Source organism: Schistocerca cancellata, chromosome 5 (assembly GCF_023864275.1).
Source record: "Schistocerca cancellata isolate TAMUIC-IGC-003103 chromosome 5, iqSchCanc2.1, whole genome shotgun sequence".
In the NCBI taxonomy this organism is placed as follows: Eukaryota; Metazoa; Arthropoda; class Insecta; order Orthoptera; family Acrididae; genus Schistocerca; species Schistocerca cancellata.
In genome coordinates this window covers 594,920,404-594,942,038 of record NC_064630.1, presented here as the reverse complement: position 1 = coordinate 594,942,038, position 21,635 = coordinate 594,920,404, and positions in this window count along the sequence as shown.

Below are 21,635 nucleotides of genomic sequence, written 5' to 3'. Positions count from 1 at the left end.
TGATGAAATGTTAGCCACCCAGTCATTGGTATCAATTCTAAATTGTATCCATGTAGCGGTACACCGAGGTGACAAAAGTCAGAGAATACCTCCTAATATGGTGTCGAACTTCCTTTTACACGGCACAGTGCAGCAATTCGACGTGGGATGGACTCAACAAATCGTTGGAACGGTCCTGCAGAAATACATAGCCATGCTGCCTCTATAGCGGGCCGCGATTGCGAAAGTGTTACCGGTGCAGGATTTTATGCACGAACAGACCTCTCGATTATGCCACATAAATTTTAGATGCGATTCATGTCGGTGATTTGGATGACCAAATCGTTTACTCGAATTGTCCTGAATGTTCTTCAAACCAATCGTGAACAATTATGGCCCAGTAGCATGGCGCATCATCACCCATAAAAAATCCCATCGTTGTTTGGGAACATTAACTCCATGAATGGCTGCAAACAGTCTCTAAGTAGCCGAACATAACCATTTCCAGTCAATGATCAATTTGGTTGAACCAGAGGACCCCGTACATTCCATGCAAGCACAGCCCATGCCATTATGGAATCACCACCAGCTTGCACAGTGCCTTGTTGACAATCTGGATCCATGGCTTCGTGGGGTCTGCGTCAGATTCGAATCCTACCATCAGCTCTTACTTACTTTAATTAGAACTCATCTGATCAGGCCTTGGTTTCCCGTCGTCTAGGGTCCAGCTGGTACGGTCACTAGCTCAAGGGAGGTGTTCCTTCAGATGTCGTACTGTTAGCAAAGGGACTCGCGTAGGTAGGCTGCTGCCATAGCCCATTAACGTCAATTATCGCCGCATTGTCCTAACGGATACGTTCGCAGTACTATCCACGCAGTGTTACTTGTCTGTTAGCACTGACAACACTACGCGACCGCCACTGCTCTCGGTCGTGAAGTGAAGACCGTCGGCCACTGCGTTGTCCGTGCTGAGAGTTATTGCCAAAAATTTTATGTTTTCGGCACTCTCTTAACTGTGTATCTCGAAATATAAAATTCCATAACGATTTCCGAAATGGAATGCCTCATGCGTCTATCTCCAGGTACATTCGACGTTGAAAGCCTGTTAATTCCCGTCGTGCGGCCATAATCACGTCGTAAACCTTTTCACATGAATCACCTGAGTATAAATGACTTCTATGCCAGTGCACTGTGCTTTTATACCTTGTGTATGCGATGCCACTGTCATGTACATATGTGCACATCACCATCCCATGAATTTTGCCACCTCAGTGTATAATGCACTAAGCAGCTAAGCCTAGGAAGCCGTCTTCGCCTTCAACTTATTTTAGATAACAATGTGCACGTATGAAGATATTTCTAGCAATTACGAATCCGAAACCAGTTGTCGAGCGTCACTTATTGTTCGTATAGTGTTATACACATCATCGAGCTAGGCTTCGTTCAAGCGGTTATTCCTATGTTTGCCGGTCAACTTACAGAGCTGGTTTCAGACGGGGTAACTGCAAAAGGTATCTTCACAAACACATATCGACATCTTCTCTAAATGATATCTTTGCAAACACACATCGGTATCTTCCCTAAATGATGTGCGAGAGTTGTCTCTTAACGGCTTGGTGATTTTATATCGACGTGGGTATCCTGTCAACCAGCATGCAGTGCACGATGGACACAACATATAATTAATATCAGACATATTTTGTTTCAATCTTATACCTCCTTTATGACGTCGTGACGTATTTGCGAATTCCTTTTATCTCTTCACTCAGATAAATCTGGAAAAGACTCCAAACAGTGAACAAATGATTTAGAATTCTCAGTGGAGTCATTCCGTTAGGTTTCATAACAATACAACATATTCTCTACAATTCTCTGATTGATGACGAGGTCCCATACTCTGAAGAGTGTAGGGGACGATGCGGGAGACCCACAATGCCGACTAGGCAAGGTCCTCACGGAGGTGCTTTGCCATTGCCCTCCTCCGACCGTAATGAGGATGAATGGTGATGATGAAGACGACACAACAACACCCAGTCATCTCGAGGCAGGAAAAATCCCTGACCCCGGCGGAAATCGAACCCGGGACCCCGTGTGCGGGAAGCAAGAACGCTACCGCAAGACCACGAGCTGCGGAAAATTCTGTAATTACTGCGTGTTAAACCTAGTGTCGCTTTTGTGCTGCTCAGAAAGAAGGGAAAGGGTGAAGCCCGGTGCCAATACATAGCAATATTGTATCCGCTCTCATATTTAGAACCTATAACAAGGTATACAAATTAACGCAGTGCACTGGCAAACTATTACCACCTGTTCTCTCATAGCCAGACGAAGACCCGTAAGGAAAAGCCCTCCCATTGTCGTAAGTCGAGCTAGCTATATCCAATTCGAAGACTTCTGCAGGAATAAAGACAAAAGACATTGGCTTAGGAGTTGAGTTTTGCAACAGTGGACAAGTCATCATATTGTTCTCGATTTGATCACATTGTTGTCATGAAACGACTGAGAAAATCAGTATCTACTTATACCCTGAATCATGCAGCATTTACCTAATATACAGTGAAATGTCCATCTGTCTAGGGTAAGGTGTCCAAAATTGTGCTGGGCGCAACACTGGTGTTCCGCGGGGAGTGAATAAGTGCTCCACAAAAAACTATAAACAACACGTTTCAAAAATAGAAAACAGTCTATGTTGCAAGTGTTTTATTAATAATGACGCGTTTGCGTGGTTAGTGCATCTTCAGATTACCTGTGTAATTAATATTAACAACCTCGTTAGATAATAGTTTCTTCGCGAATCCACCTAGCATCGATCAACGGGATGGTTAAGTTAAAGATGAAAAGTAAAGTGATTCGTTTACCTTGAACAGTGGGGACAGCGTTAGTTGTACTTAACAGCCGTTGATATGATGGCGTTAAGAGGAAGACCGCAGTCGTCCAATATCGTCATTGGAGAGCGTGAAACGGCAGGTGAATACCTCTTAGCTAAAGGCCTCAAATTAGAACTCTAATATTAAAGTTGTAATTTTACGCCTTTAACTTGGAGGTTTTCCATCACCAGTTCAGGATTTTCTATTCTCGAATCTGACGCTTGCGGTCTTCCCTTTAACGTCATCATATCAATGGCTTTTAAATATGACTAACGCGGAATCAGCTGTTCAAGGTAAACGAATCACTTTACTTTTCACCTGTAGCTTAATCATCCCGTTGATCGGTGCTAGATAGGTTCGCGAATAAACTGTTATGCAAAACATGTAACGTGAAGATGCGGTAACAGCGCAAAGTGCGTCATTATTAATGAAACACTTGCAACAGAGACGGTTTTGTATTTTTGGAACATTAAACCACTGTTGCTGCTTTAATCAAAATGGAATGGAGTAATGTGCTATAAATAACATGCTTTTTTTCGACATTTTCACAACAACTTACTGAATTTTTTTTAAATTTTAGTATGATTTCTTTGTTATTAGTTATGACGTCATATTGAAATGATAATTGAAAACAAGTTATTCCTAATTTTCTTTAAAAATTATTAATCCTCAAAACAAACAAAGTGTTCCATCAGTGTACCAGGATTCTCAGAGTGTTCCACCACAGGAAACGTTTGGGAACACCTGCTCTAGAGAAAAGAGGCTTGATAATTTTTATTCTGCTTGGAAGTAAACTGATACGTTCAGCATGAACGTACGAGCATGAACCAAAGTTTGGTTTGTGCAGGGAGACACAGAGGGATGGTAAAAGGTGATGGAAGTATTGACGAAATGGAGAAGCTAGGTAAAATTTAAGTGGATAACAAAATGAGCATTCTATCGGAGAAGAAAAAGGGTTGAAAGAGCAGTTGACTGGAATGGATAGAATCTTGGAAAGCGATTAGAAGCGAAGTAAATCAAGAGACAGTAAAGGAATCAGATTAGGAAATGAATCACTTAAAGTAGTAGATGAGTTTTGTTATTTCTGTGGCAAAGAAGCTCACGACTGCCGAAGAAAAAAGGATGTAAAATGCAGACTGGCTACAGCAAGTAATGCATTTTTGAAGAAAAATATATTTGATAACATCTAACATAAACATAAGTTTGGAAGATTTTTTCAAAGTATAAACCGTGGACAATAAACAGTTCCGGTACATAGAGTAACTAATGAGGAGGTACTGAAACGAACTGGGAAAAAATAAAGTTATGGCATAACTTGACAAAAGAAGGGACTGGTTGAAAGTAGGAATCTTGAGACGTCAAGAAATCGTTAAATTGGTAATAGAGGGAAGCGTGGACGGTAAAAATTGTAGAGGGAGCAGAAGGGGTGAAAATAGGAAGTTCGAATGGATGTCGCTGCACTAGTTATTCGGAGATGAAGAGGTTTGAACAGGACAGAGTAGTGTAGTGAGGTGCATTAAATCTGGCTTCCACAGAATACCACAGCATCAATAGCAACAACAACAACATAATCTACAAAAGAACTAAAAATAGAAATAATAAATTGAGGTGGAAAGGAGAGGAATGAAAGACAAAGAAAGAAAGTGACAGTGGAGACGAATTAATTGATAACTACAGGTTCTTCATTAATAAGTAGAACCAGAGAGCTACTGCCTCAGATTCTGCGGTGTATAACATCACAGTAACGAGTAGCTGGCTGCTGCTGTTAGGAATAGCACATACCTGGAGCTATCTCCTGGTAGACGGGGGTGCAGACATCGTGCGGTGCGTACGGGTCTGCGCACACGAAGACAGGCCGTCCGGCGACGGCGGGGCATCCGCGTCGATGCTTGGTCCCCTGCGGCGTCTGCAACACAGGTCGGGGTATCTCTCACACTACGCAATATGCTACAGTCGTAACGTAATCACATATGTTACCTAGGGACGCCCAAAAGCGTCAATCTGTTGCCCAAATTTCTGAGATAAATGCGCCTAAGATCTTTTCATGCTAATTAATGGGGATTAATTAACCGAAGGCGTGGTGACATATGCAGAAGACTTGCTGGTAGTGATTTCAGCTGATGCGTGGTAGCTGCGGCGGAGATGCCTTTGGTCGAATGCAGCTGTGGTGCAACGTCAGCAAATTGTCACTAACAGTGAATAAGATGAGGTACAAGCTACTGAACGGTAAACTTAACACTAAAAGAAACCCAACTATAAGGTTACGACGATGTACCACAATATGAAAGTATTTGCAGCCATTATCTGCTTTATAGTTATGTGTTGGGCAAATACACTCCTGGAAATGGAAAAAAGAACACATTGACACCGGTGTGTCAGACCCACCATACTTGCTCCGGGCACTGCGAGAGGGCTGTACAAGCAATGATCACGCGCACGGCACAGCGGACACACCAGGAACCGCGGTGTTGGCCGTCGAATGGCGCTAGCTGCGCAGCATTTGTGCACCGCCGCCGTCAGTGTCAGCCAGTTTGCCGTGGCATACGGAGCTCCATCGCAGTCTTTAACACTGGTAGCATGCCGCGACAGCGTGGACGTGAACCGTATGTGCAGTTGACGGACTTTGAGCGAGGGCGTATAGTGGGCATGCGGGAGGCCGGGTGGACGTACCGCCGAATTGCTCAACACGTGGGGCGTGAGGTCTCCACAGTACATCGATGTTGTCGCCAGTGGTCGGCGGAAGGTGCACGTGTCCCCTTCGATCTGGGACCGGACCGCAGCGACGCACGGATGCACGCCAAGACCGTAGGATCCTACGCAGTGCCGTAGGGGACCGCACCGCCACTTCCCAGCAAATTAGGGACACTGTTGCTCCTGGGGTATCGGCGAGGACCATTCGCAACCGTCTCCATGAAGCTGGGCTACGGTCCCGCACACCGTTAGGCCGTCTTCCGCTCACGCCCCAACATCGTGCAGCCCGCCTCCAGTGGTGTCGCGACAGGCGTGAATGGAGGGACGAATGGAGACGTGTCGTCTTCAGCGATGAGAGTCGCTTCTGCCTTGGTGCCAATGATGGTCGTATGCATGTTTGGCGCCGTGCAGGTGAGCGCCACAATCAGGACTGCATACGACCGAGGCACACAGGGCCAACACCCGGCATCATGGTGTGGGGAGCGATCTCCTACACTGGCCGTACACCACTGGTGATTGTCGAAGGGACACTGAATAGCGCACGGTACATCCAAACCGTCATCGAACCCATCGTTCTACCATTCCTAGACCGGCAAGGGAACTTGCTGTTCCAACAGGACAATGCACGTCCGCATGTATCCCGTGCCACCCAACGTGCTCTAGAAGGTGTAAGTCAACTACCCTGGCCAGCAAGATCTCCGGATCTGTCCCCCATTGAGCAGGTTTGGGACTGGATGAAGCGTCGTCTCACGCGGTCTGCACGTCCAGCACGAACGCTGGTCCAACTGAGGCGCCAGGTGGAAATGGCATGGCAAGCCGTTCCACAGGACTACATCCAGCATCTCTACGATCGTCTCCATGGGAGAATAGCAGCCTGCATTGCTGCGAAAGGTGGATATACACTGTACTAGTGCCGACATTGTGCATGCTCTGTTGCCTGTGTCTATGTGCCTGTGGTTCTGTCAGTGTGATCATGTGATGTATCTGACCCCAGGAATGTGTCAATAAAGTTTCCCCTTCCTGGGACAATGAATTCACGGTGTTCTTATTTCAATTTCCAGGAGTGTAGGAATATCTTGCGATAGGCGCAGAGCGGTGAGTTAATAAGTCTTAGTCATGCTTCCGATGGATATTACAACCATTTATGTCGGTTCCTTCTATTGCCCTAAGACTGGAAAGCTAGCGTAACAGGTCGTATTGTCATATTGGCGTACAAATTTGGTAAGAGTGCTCCCGCCGTCATACGAAATCGCACCCCAGACCTGATCTCCCGGTCACGCTAGCAGTCGTGTACAGAGGCTACATTCCTGCCAAGTCTTTCTGCAGTATCGCAGAACGAACATCCAGTTTCTCTTTGCCCTATTACACAACATCGTTCAAACGAAGTGAGGTGTTCATAATGGCATCTTTTCGCCTTAGAGGTGTTCTTGACTAACATGAACTCACGCCAACTTACCACGTCCAAACACAAAGTAACTAACGCTCATGCCCGTTGTAGTACGTATTTAAGGCAAACCTGATTTACATACTCACAGAGGCACCAATAGCGCCACTATTATGCGACTGGCGCGAAATTTTAATAGATATCGTCTTTCAGATTTATAAACCCGCTTACCAACTTTCGTTTATGTCGCACATTTCCTTCTTGGCGCTGAGATTCTTTCTTCCATTTTTTTTTATCCGTCACTGTATATCGACCGCGTCTCTCAACTCGGAAGTTTCAACGTCGGTCGTGAAAGTCTACATTGTATTATTGGCAAGACACAGGTCGTTTTCTTTGAGTTGTTTCTTTAGGCTTATAAAACGCAACGTATGTAGTGTGCGTCACAGAGAAAGTGTGAGTGAAGCACTACGTACAGCAGATGCACTGGCATCTTCGCCTGCGCCACTAATGTCGTTGTGACGTAGTGCCTTTGTTGATTTGGACAGCCAGCGGCAGTGCAACGGATGCCACCTGAATCTGTATCTAAACTGTAATTAGTGGTTAGGCTGGATAATTTTTTGATGTAGTACGGTCAATATGTTAGGACGATATTTAAAAAGCACCATACAACATGCGGAAAATCACAGCTTACATAAGAAACCATTCGAGAATAAAACGTTTTCATCAGACGTATTGCATGGAAGCACGTTGCAGAACATGCATTGCTATCCGTAGTGAACGCACTCTCTATTAAGAACCATGTTCAGCATTTTTTGGTGTCCATGGCATACAAATCGTGGTGACTTCAGTGTAATCATTGTTTTTCAACGAACGTGTCATTTCTGTTCGTCTAATTGCGCATTTCACAGTCCTCTATTCGCTGTTACTCGCACTAGGAGTCCCCTGCTGCTGGCGAGTTAGCAGACCCGTAGTCTTTGCCAAGAGACACATCGGGTTGAAGCCGGAAATCTGTGGGTCAGCTCCTTTTCTTACGGAAGTTCATTTCTTTTACTGAGTTTGATTACTAGATTTTGTCAACCTTTAGGTTAATAATTTTCTTTCTTCGTTTCTTTTAAGTGATTTTAGCTCTCAGTCAAGCTAACAATACCGAAGCAAGTTGTATAAAACAAATTTTTCGAAGACGTTGTGTAGTGTTCAACTCGTTTTAGATAATAAAGCAAGGGGTTTAACAGAACAGCAATAAGTTAATAAAGTAACTATTCCTTAACAAGTCAATCTCTGCGGACAATTATCGATCAGAAATTAACGAGAACTTGATTACTACTCGATGGTTGACTTGAAGGAAGATTTGATTATTCAGCAGAATTGAACTGACAGCCTAGTGGCAGCAGGCGATGTACCACACGTAGCTAAGTATGAGGAAAACAATGTTCATTTTTTTCAGTGTTGTTATGCTTCTACATAATTTTTTCTACTCGAGATACTGGAAAAATCTGGGATAAGAAGAAACTAAAAAATAATAGAGTTCTTTAGTTTTTCTGTAGGAATTGCATTTCTGAGAAATTAAATCAGTGTTGCCAATGGATAACTTCAAAGTTCTATAATTAAAATATTTGAAAATTTTTGAAAATAGAAATAATATTTCTATATTAAATTCGTTCTGCATGATCATTAGAATCTGCAGTATGTAGTGTTGTTAAAACGTCGATGCGTTATTATGTTATTTCTACCGCTGGTCTTGCGTGAATGTGGTTTGTGCTTCTTTTTGTCATTAGTCTTGTGACTGGTTCAAAGCAGCCCTCCAAGAATTCCTCTTGTGTCAGTCTGTTCAAGTCAGAATAGCACTCACACACTACATTCTCTGTTGTTTGTTGGATGTACACCATTCCCTCTCTTTCCCTACAATCTCCGGTTAACGTTATTGTAACGCTGTACTCCTTCCCCCATGTGCGTCTTTTCAGGGTGCATTCGGCCCTGTCCTCAGTATTACGAACGATAGCGCGCGACCGCGTCGAACTGCCTAAGGAGATCTTGGAACGAGAGATTATTCGACGAATCGACTAGCCTATGTGTTCTCTGACTCTTATCCACTCTAGCAAGTGTTGTATACGTTCGGGAGACGTATTGCCACACGTCCACATGCACCAATGACCATCTAGCAGTTGTCAACCACACTGGTGGAGTAATGGAACGCCCTACCACAAGAACCCCGTACAATCTATGGATAGCATGGGAGCATGTTGCTGAGGATGCATTGCCGTCCGCAGCTATTAAGAGCCATGTCCCGCTTTCTCTAATGTCCAGGGGACCATCATAAATCGTGGTGACTACAGATTAATTATTGTCTTTGAAGGAACGGTCATTTCTTTTTGTCTCAATGCGTACTTTTCGGGTTACTTTGTCTACTATATTGTAGCAGTTCTTTCTACGTATGATCCAAGTTTCATCGCGCTACCTTAGCTCGCAGCGGCAGATCATGCGATAGTTACTTCCGCTCTAAGTTTTTCACACCAGTGTACGTAACGAAGATACACTTGTTACCTCTAAAACGTTTCGTTTAAACATGACAGCATGCTCTTATTTTAAATTATTTTTCCCAGCCCGTTCTGATACTTCAAAAGTTCGCATACTCGTACAGTTCCATTCACCAAAATCATAGTCATCATGTATCTGCCTCACTCACATTCGATTTCGTAAGTTCCGGGACAGAACCTTCGCAAGCAGGAATGTGTGACACTGTTACTCGTACAACATCCTGAACTGTCTCGTATTTACAGTACTTTTTGTTTCTTTGAACGCTTTAGTAAAAATTAGTTTCAAGGACACACGATCTACGATTATAATTATATTCTGGACTACAGTAATTTTCTTGTGTGTCTTTTTTGGTAAAAAACAATCATTTAACAACCGTACCCTTCCTATTCCTCTCCACCCCTCGAACGCCAAATTCGCTTGATTTGGTCTGACTAGACTTAACTTCCTGTATACTCTGCCTGAGACTCGTATCAGCCATCACGGAGGAGGAGCGTTTTGACGAAGTTAAACCAAGTGAACAGTGTGTCACAGCCACTCTGAGCAGTATTCCAGTGCAAGCTTCTAGCGAGGTGTTAGAGAGCCTTTAGATCCTAGCTGCGAGAGTGTGGCAAAGAAGGGGACTTACGATGAGAAATAATACAATAGTGTTTAACAGCGTTATGTATTTTATTTTGAATAAGTCTCGGGACGTATTCAATCTATGCTCTATGAAAGCACGGCGAAGAGAAAGTACGTTTCATTTCAATCGCCTCGACCTGTTCTTTAGAATGTATTCTACGAAGTATGGCATGAGAAACTCGCTTGATAGTGTATTTCTGATAAACATTTGCGAAAGGTTTCTGCATCACCATTAATAGGCACCATATTATTGTGTTCGTCTTTCAATAGCTTTCGAATTCCATTCTAAATTACTAGTTTCGATACAATGATTGACACGATAAATGACCACTATCCGCATAACAAAACTGAATGCAAAACCACGTTTTGCCATGAAGATATATTCACAAATATTGTTTTAAAGACTATATGTAACCATTTGTAGTAAAAGTATAAGTGATTCTTGCTTGTAAAGAGAAAAGAATCTAATGACCTTTTCTCCATTTTTTTAAAATGATTGCATTGTGAGAGTGGACTAGCAGCGCTGCATTGCCTCCCTTCAGCAAAGAGAATTAATAAGGTATACATGCAAAGTTTCTAAAACGAAATGAAAAAAAAAACAAAAAACAAAATGAGAATGTCTTTTTGGAATTATTAAACAGATTAATGTTCATTTAAGATTTTAATTAAATTATTGTTGTTATTTCCTTTTTAAATCAGGTCAATGGACAATACTCTTCAACACTTTATACTACTGAGGGTACACGAAATGAACAGTAGATGAGGAGGGTAGTTGGAAGAAGAGTGTTTCAGAAACGTTGTTGGATGGAAGAGTTGAAAAGAAGGACGCAGAAGTATAAGGTCTGTAACTACAATGTGGTGACTGGAAGGGAGGGTGTGGGAGTGGGTAGGAATAGGAGACATGAGATGGAGAGGTAGAGGAAAATTCTGTCAAACCTGAAATAATGGCTGTACCTCTGAACGGATTTCGTGGTGTGATAGGGATGGGTGAGGTACTGTTAAACTTTAACTGGGATAGAATTAAGAGAGTGTAACTGGACAACTTCCTCTAGCATTACTTTTCCTCAACAGCAGTTGTCGATACCAGTTTTATTTTTCGAATTTTGGACAGGTCAGTATTATCTCAGCTGCTTTTCTGTGAACTTCCATATAATTTTATACACAATATGTTATATTTTAAGCTAAACTTGATGAAAAGGAATTAATTTACTTTGGATGTTGCAATCCGTAAGTACTACCTCCGAATGTACAGTTAAAGTTATTCTTTTTGAAACATTTGAAATTACGAATTATTTGGCACACTTAAAATTTCTATTATTAATTACGCAATCTAGTACCGTTTATTGTGTTTATTTCTGAATTCATTTATAAAATAATAATCGAAACTAATAGAAATTAATTTGTAAAGAAATCGTAAACCGTTTGGAATATTGTCATTACAACAGAGTGAAGTAGTAGTAAGCATGTCTCTCATGTGTTCGGACGTATTTTTGTATTTTGGGGGAACAATGTAATTTCGCCTTTGTTAATATGAAAATTCAAGAGACTGTATGGTATACCAAAATGTGACAAATATACTAATGTAAAAAAAAATTCTGCAACAACACTCTTCAAAATTATTTAGATCAATTCAACCATCAGGGTCTAAAATGTGAGAATTTCAGCTTCAAGAATCAGACACCTTGACAAGAAGAACTGGAGCCAACTCTGCAAGAAGATATAAGTAAACTAAAAAGTGTATTGTAATCTTATTCCTCTCAACTCTTCAGAAAAGACTTTGCATGTTGTGGACAATACTTACAAGTAGGAATTGAGTGGAGGGGAGGGGGCGGGGATTACTAGAGTGCGTAAGTATGATATATGTGTTGTTACAAGCGCAGCAGAGTACAAGGGTTAATAGTCCAGGATGAAACTACAGGTTGGTTGGTGTCAAGTTTCGGAAATTCTAGCAAATCTAGAGGTTTCCGGTGTTTCTTTTGTGATCGAATAGTGAGAAAGACGAAATGAACATGGTTAAACAGGTTCATAGAGAGGAGGAGGAGGAGGAGCGGAAGATGCAAAATGGCTCTGGAATGCAACAAAGGGTGCACGACGTTCGACAATTTAAAGGCAGGGGTGAAATTTTGGTGGAATGGCAAGATGGGCTGGAGACATTGTAAGAGGTCCGAGCTGATGTAATTTTATGTAAGAGGTCCGAGCAGATGTAATTTCGATGTATTGCTCATGCGCTGCCTGCGATATGCAAGGTATAAGAGAATCTATGACCAGAGAGCAGTGTTGACTGCAGTAGGAACTGTGTAGCTGCAGCAGTAAGTTGTTGCTAGTCTGCAGTCTGCTCTGGTCTGGTCTGGTGTATCGTGTTGGCTGGCCAGTCGCGGTGCAGCGATGCCGGAGCCTGAGTATTATTGTATACGGTAAAAAGCAGCCTCGTGCATATGTAGTAATGTCATCTCAAGTCCCATATAAATGTTTTTAAAATCTCGTAATAATAATCTTTCTCATAAAAAGTAACTTTTAATAACCATTCATTTCAATTTAAAGAATTTACTAATTTCTCCCATCCATGATCATCCCGATTGTTGCAAAAGAAAAATCAGTTGCTTCCTTTCATAAAATGACAAATCTATCGGCCAGCATTGCACAGGGCTGTGCCAGAAAACATTATTTTAAGAGCAGATATATATGCGTTATCCGGCGACTTCATTGAGGTAACAATTTTTCTCTTTTTTATTCAGAATGATCTTTCAGGGCCATGACGCAGCACTGCTGACGTCCAAAATTTACCAGGTTAAATTCACAGTCAATTATTGGAAAGTTATAAGTGAGCGACAATTTAATTGAGAGGTTAGTTAGATTGTATTATTACCAGGTTACTGAATTTCTTTTTTTTTTGTTGGGACGTTACACTGAATGTGAACGACATAATTATAATTTTTTACTTTTGAGAGATTTACGAATTTTTCTGTTCTGAGGTTACGCTAAATGTGAATGAATTTTGTGGGGAGGCTAAATGTGAACGAATTTTGTTGGGAGGTTACGGTAAACTTTTCTGTGGGGAGATTACACTAAATTAGAATCATATTCATATTATTTATTAATAAGATTATTCTGTGGGGAGGTTACACTTGGCGACAACCGGCCAGGATCGTATTTCTTTGTGAATTTCTGAAAAGTAGTCATATATCTGCTCTTATTTACTTAAATATATTTTGCATCTGGCGCAACGCATTTACTAATTTGTCACTCTTTCTTCCACAGATCATCGGCAGTTTATTGCTCTTTGTTGTAGTTGTGTTTGTTCCATTTTTGCTTTGTCTTTGTTTCATTTTTGTGCTTAATTTTGATTTGTGATAAATGCTGCGAAAAACTGTTAACAGTACATCGCGATGTGCAATGAGTGAAATAGCCGACTCGAATAATTTGACCGATAATACCTGCGACATTCAGTGTCTTAATGATAGTCCTCCATTTACAGACAATCAATGCGTGCCGATCACTAGTAATGATTTTAATCCTAATAATCAGCAAACAAATTCAATTGTGTCCACTGTTAATTTAACGACAATTGATGACGTGTCACTTTCCATTACAATGAACGCTGCCCAGCTTGAGACGCCCGATTTGTAAAATTTACGTAACGACCAGATAAATGTTTCTAACGAAAGTGAACAGTGTAGTCAAAATATGTCAGATTTATTTGATTCCCACGTAGTGACCAACAGTGCACATTCAATTGGCAAACCTTTTCAAGAATTACAGAATGACCAAATGGTTACAGAAAACGTGACAAATGCAGATACATCATCAACAGCACAGAGAATAGAGTAGGTGATATTGGCATGGATCAATTTATGGCATTATTGCTACAAATTAATCAATCGAACAAACAACTTAATGAAAAACTAGACAGCAATTCCAAACAACTAAATGATAAGGAAGACAACAATTTCAAACAACTTAGTGAACAGATTACAGCCGTTGCCGCGCAATGTCATGATACTAAAGAACAATTACGTGAGGAAATTAAGGCTTGTGCTAGGAGCAGTAGTGAAGAAATTAGACCTGTGGCTCAAGAATTAAATAATACACATGCAGCCACAACTAAATTACTTAGAGATGAAATTAGTGCAGTCGCTCTGAAAACGCAACACAGTTACGCGACGAGTTTAAATTAATGTCAGCAGAACTTTCACGCACAATGGATGCAAAAGTAGACGCGAAATTTGACCAACAGAACAGCCAAATTGACGAACGTTTTAATCACCACCTACAAAACAGTGAAACGCGTTACAGTAAATTTATACTGGAACAGAATAAAGTAAAGCAACAAGTCATGGAAACAATTACTGCACAGAGACAGGAAGATAAGCGTAAATTGTTTATGAAAGCGAAAACATTCGTAGACAACAATATTGCTACAGTATCAGACGAAATCAAACAGCTGAACACTGAATTGCATGATGAAATCTCCGATCTTAAAACAAATACAGACACACACACATTAGACTTTCAGACAATGACCAACAGACATGAAAAGTTGGAGTTAATACAGGATCCCGATGCCATCAGAGCAGACGTTAAGAAACTGAACAAAACCACACGTAAAATACAAAAACAAATTAATGCTTGTGATATTAAAAACGATTATCAGGTAAAAGTACTGATTGAAAAATATGATGAATTGGCCAGTCGTATTGATGTTATCGAAAGTAATAACGACACCAAATCAGACGATACGTCACCTGTTTCGTTTAATCAAACACCCGAATTCCAAAAATTACAGCAGACGATCAGTGAGATAGGTTCGTCCAATAATACATTACGTAGAAAATAGTCATCTTTACAGCAAGAAGTGATGGAGATGAAGAATGTTTCAGCCTTTAATACATCACAGCATACGCCACTCTCCGAACATTTGTCAGACTCACACAGCCAGTATAATTTAGGTAATTTACAGAGAGTACATGACTTGGGCTCCGGGCAGACACAGACAAACGATTCATCATACAATCCTGAACCAGTTCACACATTCAGAGACGATAACGTTGATTATAAGCAATTTTTATCCGTGAAAAAATCTAAGGTATTTAAAAATGGCAGAACACAAATACATCCTTTGGACTGGATACCACAATTTGCTTTTGTATTTTCATCAGCTTGGCCAGTAATGTAGAAACTAGAATTGGACTGGATACAACAATTTTCTTTCGAATTTTTACCGGCATTGCCTATAACGCAGAAACTAAAATTTATTTGCAGCGCGTAAGAGACCTCAGGGGATTCATTACACTTCGATGAATATGTGCCGTAGCGTGCACAGGGCCCCGTGCCGTAGTAGTGCTGTTTCATCTTAAATTTTCTGCACTGCTGCCTTCTCTTTTACTATCCTTTATATCTATCAAAACAGCTCTTCAACTATCGATCTATCTAGGATTAAGGATGTATAAGGAAAACCTGATATGACGAGTTTTACCTGAAAGTGACAGTTTTTATTAGACACTCCCGAAATGATAAGAACTACCAGCGTAATTTTAATAACAAACAAAATTTTAATCATCAGTATGTACAAAATTTTCAGCAGTCGCAAACACATTTTGGTAACAATAGTGGCTTTTCTCCGTAACAGCAACAAAACCAGCCGGTTAGCCTACCTAACCAACAATGTAGTCTGCAAGGTCAACCAAGCTTTAATGTTTCGCCGCCTACACGTGTAGCGTCGGCTCCGCCAAATAGTAACGCACAGCAACAAGGAAATCACTACGTACAGAAAACACACCATTTCAACTCATATCGCAATGCACCGTATAGATATGACTACCATGACAGACGTAAAAGTAATGAGCACAATTTTCAGCGTACATTTATAACAGTCGGTCTTACCAGCAGCAGAATCATCCGTAACAACAGATTATCATGAATGAACCAGACAGTAGATATCATCCCGAACGTAATACGTCAGGAAGAAACAACAGAACAGAACAATACAAATAGTCGAAATGCCACAGCATCCTCCCGCAAATAACAGCACGTCAGAAAAAATTTAACTAGGTACAGTACAGGTTGCATCTTCCAGCAACGTAAGCAATACTTTTGACACTAAGAATCTTGTTCACGAAAATGTTATTAGTTTTGACGGCATCCGATACACACTTTTGCATGAAAGACAGAATCACAACGTATGTAGACGGCATTCTTATTGCAGAAGCTAACTGGTCTGAACACAATCTGATTCTTGAACAACAGTTGCAAACTTTTCGTGCACAAGGACTCACAGTTAATCTTAGCAAATCACACTTTGGTAAAACTTCCATAAAATTTCTTGGACATGTAATTTCAGCAGAAGGCATTGCGCCTGATCCGGAAAAACTTCAAGCTTTATGTGACATTACTGCTCTTACGACGAAGAAACAATTACGCAGCTTTCTGGGATTAATTTACTTTTTTCGTAAATTTATTCATTGCTCTGCTTTAGACACCCCTAGATTATGCCAGTTGACGGGTAAAAACACTATTTGGTCCTGGGATAGCCAAGCACAGTCTGAATTTGTCAATCTGAAACAAACTTTGTTGAATGCACCACTTTTATCACATCCATATCTTACTAGAAATTTTTCAGTTGCCACCGACAGTTCTAACACCACTTTAGGCGTACATATTTTTCAGGAAATTGAAGAAGATGGTTCTACAGTAATTAAAAACATCGCCTTTGCGAGTCGCATTCTGTCGCCTGCTGAACGCAATTATTCTGTTACAGAACTTGAAACATTATGTGTTGTATGGACATTTACGAGATTTAGGCATTTTCTTTATGGAAGACATACGACCGTTTACACAGATCATAGAGCTATCCAGTTTTTACTTTCAGCAAAATTTACACACGACAGGTGAAGCAGATGGAAACTTTATTTACAGGAATTTAATTTTACAATTGTTCACATTCCCGGTACACAAAACGTTGTAGCAGACGCACTATCCCGTTCTCTCAGCAACAATCAGCAAGACATCGCAACCAACTTCTGCCAAGCAAATTCTAGCGTCATGTATATACAACAAGTTGCATTCGAAAATTTTATTTCGGCATCATTACGAGATATAGTACAAGAGCAAAGTAAGGACAACGCATGGAAAGAAATTAAGCACCTTTGGCAAGATAGGAATAATGTTACCATCAGAAACCATTATACTATACGCAATAACATTCTGTTTCGCCGCTGTCACCCTGACAGCAACAACTGGTTACTATGCATTCCTGACGAGCTTCTTAACAAATTAATTTGGTATACTCATTTAAGTTACGCACATTACGGAGCCAGAAAATGTTTTCTTATACTGAGACAGAACTGTTATTTTGCCAACATGGAGAAACGTATTCGACGAGTTTTAGCGTCATGTAAAATCTGCCAGAAAGCTAAGTCAGACACGACTTCACATATTCCTCCGTTACATCCCATTGTACCTGTTAAATTGAGACACATGGCCGCTGTAGACATTTTTGGTCCGACTCCCAGAACTAATAGAGGTTTCTGCTACATCTTTGTCGCTGTTGAACTCACTTCAAAATTTGTAACCTTCACTCCGTTACGCAAAGCTACTGCTAAATCGATTTCGAATGCATTTGTAAAACGTTTTTTATTTCATGTAGGACATGTATTGAAAGTAATTTCCGACAATGGACCACAGTTTCGATCTGCTATATGGCCACGTATGCTACGAACAAGAAACATTTCTCCGATCTATATATCCAAGTATCACGCTTCTTCGAACCCTTGTGAACGACTAATGAAAGAAATTGGTAAACTATGTAGAATATACTGCCATCAAAAACATATTGATTGGGACACACACATACTCTCATTCCAGGATGTAATTAACTCCATACCAAATGAATCCACTATGCTATCTCCGACTGTTGCATTGAAAAATGTTGAACCACCTAACAAAATTAAAGAATTAGTATCGTATCCTACATCTCGTCGACTACGACACCATGAAATAATTGACATTGCACTCAACAACATCAAACGTGCCGCAGAGCGCCGGAGAAGACAGCAAAAACAGGTTTGTACACGCCGTGACTGTCACATTGGACAGAAGATATTAGTACGCACACATTATTTATCCAACAGAGGAATTAGTAGATGTAGTAAATTTGAGCTTCTATACGCAGGTCCATATCGAATTTGCAGCATTCCTCACCCCAATGTAGTACACGTCGAAACTTTGAGAAGCAGAAAAAGCAAAGGCAATCACCATGTCTCCAATATTAAACCCTTTATTGAATGAACATCCTTTATTATTTATCACACTGTAATGCCATTTCCTGATTTTTATATGACCACTTATGCAATTATATTTATATGAACACTTACTGATGATTATCGTATTTTTTCTTGGCAAGTGCCCGGCAAGGTAAGGTTAGCAGGTCGCTTTTCTGGTCGTTACACATCAGACCGTGCACATTTTTCCAGATAAACTTACATATTTTATGACCACTTGAGCAATTATATTTATGTGACTACTTACTGATGATTATCGTATTTTTTCTTGGCAAGTGCCCGGCAAGGTAAGGTTAGCAGGTCGCTTTTCTTGTCGTTAGACATCAGACCGTGCACAGTTTCCATTTTTCGTGTATGTATTATTGTTTTCCTGTATGCACTATGAAATGTTTAAGATGTAACAAACACCAGTTGACTTTGACATTTTTCCTTATGATATATCAATATCTTGACTATTCTACACTTTTGGCTACTGCATTATGAGACTGTGTGTACATTTTGCACCTGAACACTCTCTATGTTTTTGACATAATACGTTTTCTGTCATGGTATGCTGTACGCTTAATCATATCACTAGAAACAAGTTTTTATTTAATGAGTGTATGATTTAAATGCAAGATATTAATCCCTATTCATCATTTTCAGAAAGCAATAACGTGTAAAAGAAATAACTTAAACAAACCACAGTGGATTACTATGAAATGGGAATTTCACCTTCGGAATGAACGAAAGAAGATGCAATACCGTCATGAAGGGTACATGGAACAGAATTAACAAGCATTAACAAGAATATACTATACACATCGTATGATAGCAGTCTTAACTAATTATTTTTCGTTCAGAATACGAGCTGATTGATGCAAGCTGTCAGACAGAACTGTACATCTTAGTTTTAGTGATGAAATATGCTAGAAATAAGAAACTCTATACTATGAATAGTTGTATGAAGTAAATGGAAATATGAATAATGAATAATGAAGTGTCTATTTTTTGCAGATGATAATAAATGATGATGAATAGTTATATGAAGAATATGGTAATATGAATAATGAAGTTTTTCTTTGCAGGTGATGATAGTGATGAATTTTATATGGCCACTTAACGCACCACTTTTAAGTTTTTCTTTGCAGATGAGAATAATGATGAAGTTTATATATTTACTGTTAGTTAAGAAATGCTATGTAGTTATTTAAGTATTTGTTGCAGTTCGTTTTGACAGTATGTCTCATGTCGCTTGGTATAATGACTGAATGTTTTGGAAAGGACAGCTAGAGTACATAGATATTTAGTACACGTTTCATCACCTGTTAATTCGAAGTTCACTACTTTTCTGCATAATATGCGTTTCTTCATTCAGCTGAATAATCCATTTCGTATTTTTTCAGCAGAAGCTATTCATGAAATTAATGTGCTATAAGCAGTTAGTCATTAAACCTGTTCTAGTATTTGCATTGTTTTTACCCATTTGTGTGTGTCATTCATGAATGTGATCACATATACTCTACTTGTTTCATAACCTTGCTACAGCTGACTCATGACGAATGACGTTATTAATCGTTATTTGCAGCAATAAGTCAAAAGCAAATATTTTCATGCCCCAGCAATTAATTATCGATCTCAATGTAATGCATTGCTAGCACAAAAAAAATGTATTACCAGTCCCAAATAATGCTACCAGTTTAAGAGATATTTCTAGTTCTAAATATAATGCAAATTTCTCAAATGTTTTCTAACCACAGACCTTGAGTAATAGTTACAGTGTGTTACTTTTTAAATATGTCCTATGTGACTTGAATGATGAGTTCTGAGTAATACTGAATGATGTTTTCTAACCACAGACCTTGAGTAATAGTTACAGTGTGTTACATTTTAAATATGTCCTATGTTACTTGAATGATGACTTCTGAGTAATACTGAATGATATTTTGTAATAATGCATAAATGCTATGCCAATAATTTCAGTAAATAATATTTTTGTTATGTCACTTGAATGATGACTTCTGAATAACACTGAATAATGTTTTATAAAACGATATGAATGTTTTGTAACTGGCAAATGAGTGCCAATAATTATTTTAAATATGTCTTATGTCACTTGAGTGATGAAAAATGTTTTGTAATATTCAATACTTACTATATGTTTAGTAACTGGCCAATGAATACCACTGTTTCTTATATTTTAAATTTGTCTTATGTCACTCACATGATATCATATATGAATACCAGTAGCTTATGCTACACTCATTAGCTCCTGTTTTGAATGATGACTTCTGAACAATGCATAGAAATGGTTTGTAACTGGCCAACGAATGCCAATGATTACTATAATTAGATGAATTATGTAAATTCTATGCCATTAATTAACTCTTGTTTTGAATAATGACTTCTGAACAATGCATAAAAGTTGTTTGTGACTGGCCAATGAATGCCAATGATTACTATAATTAGATGAATTATGTAAATGCTATGCCATTAATTAACTCTTCTTTTGAATGATCACTTCTGAATAACGCATAAAAATGGTTTGTAACTGGCCAATGAGTGCCAATGTTTACTGTAATTAGATGACTTATGAATAATGTTCTGTAATACTCCATACATAGTACAGAAATATTTAGTAACTAGGCAATGAGTGCCAACAATTACTCAAATCGGCTGATAGACTAGTGTAATTCTCAATGATGACTAGCTCAGGACTTAATGTCCTTCAACTTCTGACCTAATTACCAGAAATTACTGCAATATCCGTTTGTCCCGTCCATCCTCATGATCATGGAGCACTATATTTGGTTTTTGCACTAATCCATCGTTGGTGAAAGAGTATGGATTCTACAAGAAAGTGGTGTTGACACATCATGCTGTCCACCACCTTGAACGATGGAGATGTTATTATGGTCCCACTGTTTGGTGTACCCAATGTGCTACCAAAATGATAACGTTGAATATTAATACGACATTTCAGTGTCTTGACTACACCGATTAATACTTCAGGGAAGAGAACTTCAGATTGCCTCACATTGTGTTGTGCTTCTGTAGAAAGATATGGACTTTCAGTGCAGCTACGTGCAACCTACTGTGCTACAACCATGATGCAATCCTTCCCTTTCCTATCCTAGTTCTTGTAAAATGGTAAAAAATATATACAGTGCGTGTGCACTTTATGTCATTTGTTAATATGTTTTGCACTCATGGCGTATACATTTTGTCATTTCTTGATATGTTCTGTACTCAGTGCACGTGCACTCTATTTCATTTCATGTTCTGCACTTATATATATGTATATATTCT